This window comes from Lepus europaeus, chromosome 10 (genome assembly GCF_033115175.1).
Source record: "Lepus europaeus isolate LE1 chromosome 10, mLepTim1.pri, whole genome shotgun sequence".
In the NCBI taxonomy this organism is placed as follows: Eukaryota; Metazoa; Chordata; class Mammalia; order Lagomorpha; family Leporidae; genus Lepus; species Lepus europaeus.
The window spans coordinates 73,563,099-73,568,460 of NC_084836.1; positions in this window are offsets into that span (position 1 = coordinate 73,563,099).

Sequence of the window (5,362 nt, forward strand, 5' to 3'; positions counted from 1 at the left end):
GCGGAGGATTAGCCTAGTGAGCCGTGGTGCCAGCAGGGTTGTACTTGTTATAGTGCTTCTGAAAATACTCTTCAACTTAAAGGAAGCAAAATATATATGTCAACAGTTAAAAGAACATATTGGAAACATTATATATGAAAGAATGAACTTGAGACTTACTTTCCATTAAATGAATGCCAATAATTTTTATGGTAGAGTAAAAGAAATATATACAAGACATAATTGGTGAAGAGAAATATAAAGAAAAATGTAAATGCTGAAAAAATATGAAAGAGTTATAAGAAGTAAATATCAATGTAAATTAACAGAGCAGCATTAATATCAAAATGTATCATCCTTGAACTTAAAATTTGATAAATGTGTAAAATGTCATTATTGTATTTAATAGCCCCGTTAATGAATATAATAGTTAAAAAGATAACCATATTTTTAGAAAGTGTAAACAAATGAACCTAAAATACAAAAGAAAATAAAAGAATTCCATTTCATCAAAAATAAGGAAAAAAAGGAATTAAAATAAGATCTACAAAGATATAATATAATCCTGAAATCCTTATAATCCTGAAAGTAGTAAGTTCTGCATTAAGATTAAGTGAAACTTATGGGGTGGGCCTGATGGTGCAATGTGTTAAGCTAGTGTTGGGGACACCAGCATCCTATACCTGTGTACCTGATTTGAGTCCTAGAGATGCCATTTCTTTGATACAATTTCCTGCAAATGGACGTGAAAGGCAGCAGGCTGTTCCCCAAATTCTTGGGTTCCTTCTATGTACTCAGGAGATTTGAATGGAGTTTTTGGCTCCTGACTTCAGCCTTGCACATTCTCAGTTATTACAGCCATTTCAGGGAGTTGAAACAGCATATATAATACATTTCTGATTCTGTCTCTACTTTTATATCATTACTCCTTTTAAATAAATAAATCCTTAAAAAGCCAAGTGATCCTCAGATATAACTAAAACTAAAGTTAGTTATAAAATTCTACATGATATGCAACAAAAGTTACATTATAAAAATTACATGTACATTTTAAGGCACACATGTTTCCTGTATTTCAAATGTAGAGATATAGGAACATAGTGATAATTCCCACCCTACCCTCTCTCCTGTTGATGCTGCAACTCCCCTCCTTCTTCTCTCTCATATTCCAACTCTTAGTTTTTGCAGAGGCCTCTTATCAGTTTACTTTATATTCATAAGATTAACCCTACACTGAGTTCAACAACAACAACAAAAAAATGTTCCTCACCCCTAAAGACAAGGACTATAAACAGTCTAATAGAGAACCTAAAATCCAATGTATGGGAGTGAAATGGACATTTTGAGATTCAATGATTGTGTAAATGTCCACTTTACTATGACTTGTTTGTTGAAAATATATTAGCAAAATGTGTGCCATAATTCTGTTACATAAAAATTGTTACAAAATACACCTGTACCTATTTATTCTATGAGCAGATAAAAAATCTAAGGCAAAGTATGATAGTAATTACATTGCACTGATTTAATTTGATCTCAATCCATACTAGGAAGAAAGGACACATTTTTTATTTCCATCAAGTTATATTTGACAAGGTTGTGTATTAGGTCAAAGTTTCTTGTATGTAGTTATTAGTTTTTATTTTGTTTTTAACTAAACAAACGTGCATCTCTAAGTTTTTAACTTCATTTTTTAAACAAAAATAAAAACAAAATTTTTAGAAAAATATTTCTTTAGGTATTTATCCCAGATGAATTATTGAATTTTTGAGCAACTGTAATTTTAAACAAAAATAAAAACAGAATCTTGGATTATTAATCCTTTAGATAGTTAGATTTTATCATAGTGTATTTTAAATAAATGTGGCATGTGCTCATTATACAAATGTCAAAAATATATCAGTATAAAATACAATGATCACAATTTAAATCACAGCAGAGAAACTGTCACCATTTATTTTCTGTTCTTAAAATGCATTTCTCTGTTTGAAAAGCAGACAGGGAAAGAGACAGCAAGTGAGTGCTTTTGCAGCCTCACCCTCTCATTCACTTCAAGGAAAGTTCATTTCCAACACGATTTCTGAGGACATTTGGTATTATTTTTCTAACATATGATTGTTATTTCTATGTCACAATATAATACAGCACATATAGCCTTGATGTCAATCATTACACCTGATTTTATAGGTCATTATTTTCAATTACGCAGGGTTTTTTGTCTTAATAAAAGACCTCTGAGGCTTTGGAGTTACTGTTTTCTTCCTAAAAACAACATGTCTCATATGCTTAATAATTCAGAGAAAAAGTACGCCCGAGCTTATACTGCATTCAGTGTTATTGGGTGATGTCCTTTCAATATTATATATGAAGGAGAAAACTACATGTACCGACGTCATATATTACCGTAAGTACTTTTGCTTGTAGTTCTTGATGATTTCAAGGAGAATGTGTTTTGACACAGTATGTTAAGCCATGTCTTGGGATATCCACATCCTATATCCATGTTCCTGGAATCAAGTTCTGCCACTGCTTCTAATGCAGCATCCTGAAATGTGCCTAGAAGGCAAAAGATGATGGCCCAAGTACTCGGGGTACTTCAATCCATGGTGGAGACCCACATGGAGTTCCAGTTCACCTGGCCAAGTCTTGGCTGTTGTGACCATTTGGAGAGTGAACATGAAGATGAAAAATCAGTCCCTCTCTCTATCAATCTGCATTTCAAATGAATAGATCTTTTAAAATGTTTTGTACCAAAATAAACTTGTTTTTTTTTTTTTTATTTCGTTTTCTGCAAACTTTCTGAAGTACCTCATGTGTGTTCGACTATGGTGGGGCAGCCTATCCAGTCTCAATTTCATCACCTCTATCTCAGGAGCAGTAAGAAAGATGGCTCTGCCCAACAACCTCCAACTTTGGGTGCAGGCCTGCAGCCTCCACCTGCGGGTGTCCCCAGCTAAGGGTATCACATCCTAGAGTCCTTAGGTGTGTCATCATTTTTCATTAAGAAAGTGGAGTTGCTTGCTGGAAGGGAAGAGAGCAGGAGCAAGCCAGGAGCAATATAGAGGCAGCCTCACTTTTGAGAAAGGGCCTGCCACCCTTTGGGCCATAGGTAACCAGAGATGGAAAGGTGGGAAGGGGAGAGCAAGGACTGGAGCACAAGGAAGAAGTGAAGAGGGTGGATGCTGAGGCTCAGGAAGGTCAGGAGAAAACCAGGGTCAGGGTGGCTCTCAGGGCCAGGAATGTCAGAAGCATCTGTGCTTTACTGCACTTCAGTAAATTTAAACTTGTTTCATAAGATATTGATATCAATGTATGCATATAATAGGTTGATATAATAAGTTAGTCATTTTCCAATCTCAACGATATGCTAATTTTTATGCTTCATATAATTTTATTAATCTATTCCTCATCAGAGGAAATGCCATGTTTTTACATTAAAGTAGTGTATTTGTGATCCTTTTGCATTTATGTCTTTGCTCAAAATCTAAGGCAAATGTACCAAGATTTTTAAATGTGTTTTATCTTGAATGATAGAATTTGAGCAATGATTATTCTTTTTTTTTTTTTTTTTTGACAGGCACAGTGGATAGTGAGAGAGAGAGACAGAGAGAAAGGTCTTCCTTTTTGCCTTTGGTTCACCCTCCAATGGCCACTGCGGCCGGTGCATCTCGCTGATCCGAAGCCAGGAGCCAGGTGCTTCTCCTGGTCTCCCACAGTGGTGCAGGGCGCAAGGACTTGGGCCATCCTCCACTGCCTTCCCGGGCCATAGCAGAGAGCTGACCTGGAAGAGGGGCAACCGGGATAGAATCCAGCACCCCAACCAGGACTAGAACCCGGTATGCCGGCGCCGCAAGGTAGAGGATTAGCCTGTTAAGCCACGGCGCCGGCCTTGAACAATGATTATTCTTTATCCTCTCTGTATTTTTTGCATTATTTATATTTTTGCACAGTTAAAATTAAATCCATTGAAATCAATAGTCATATCATTAAATAAAATTTGTTTAAATTATTTGAAGTTCATGCACCCTATTTAAAGATGAATTTATTTATTTGAAAGTCATAGTTACACAGAAAGTGGAGAGCCAGAGAGAGAGAGAGAGAGGTTGTCCATCCGCTGGTTCACTCCTTGGAAGGCCGCAACAGCCAGAGATGCTCTGATCAGAAGCCAGGAGCCAGGAGCTTCTTCTTGGGTGCTGGGGGCCAAGGGCTTAGGCCATTTTCTACTGCTTTCCCAGGCTACAGCAGAGAGCTAGATTGGAAGTGGAGGAGTTGGGACTCAAAGCGGCGCCCATATGGATGCCAGCGCTCCAGGCCAGGGCGTTCATCCGCTGCACTACAGTGCCGGCCCTGCACCTTACATATTTTTATACAAGAATACTCATAACTTTATTCAACTGAAAATATTATTATCTCCCCTTTATTGATTAGAAAAATGAATTAGAAAGACATTGCAACCTCCTCCAAAGTTGTTTTACAAACAGAATTAAGACTTGCATATATCTTATTTTGCCCATAAGATTTGAAGCTAACATTTTTGTCGAATAGAAGGACTGATTAATTCAGTCAAAATAGCAAATGGAGCTTTAGAGTTAAAAGGAATGCTAAGTTTGAAATCCATGTTTAGTAAATAGTGTTTCCTTTTCTTTTTCATTTGTGTTTAACAATATAGAATAAAACATGTTTGGGGAGAACATTGAGAAAATATTCAAATATTGCATTGATTGAGAGGAGTGGGAAGATCATAAGGAAGATAAATGTTTGTTTTCCTTTAGAATGTCTGGAAAATAGTCCAGTGTTGTGGCATAGTGAATTAAACCACCAACCACAATGCTAGCATCCTATATGAGAACTGGTTTGTGTCCCAGCTACTCCACTTCCAACCGATCTCCCCGCTAATGTGCCTGGAAAAGTAGTGGAAGATAACTAAGTACTTGTGTCCCTGCTACTCATATTGGAGACCCAAATGAAGGTCCTTGTCCCTAAATTCACGCTGTCCCAACCCTGGCCATTGCAGTCAGTAGAGGAGTAAATCAGTAAATGGAAGGTATTTCTGTCTCCTTCAACCTTTGTCTCTAACAAGGCCATTCAAATAAATAAATACAAATTTTTTAAAGATTCAATTATTTATTTGAAAGGCAGAGTTACAGAAAGAGAGAGAAAGAGAGAGACAGAGAAAGAGAGAGAGAGAGAGAGAGAGAGAGAGAGAGAGAGAGAGAGAGAGAGAGTTTTTCATCTGCTGGTTTACTCCCAAAGTGGTATAATGGCCAGAGCTTAGCTGATCTGAAGCCAGCAGCCAGGAGCTTCTTCTGGGTATCCCACATGGGTAAAGGGGCCCAAGTGCTTGGGCCATCCTCTACTGTTTTACTAGGCCATTACAGATAAC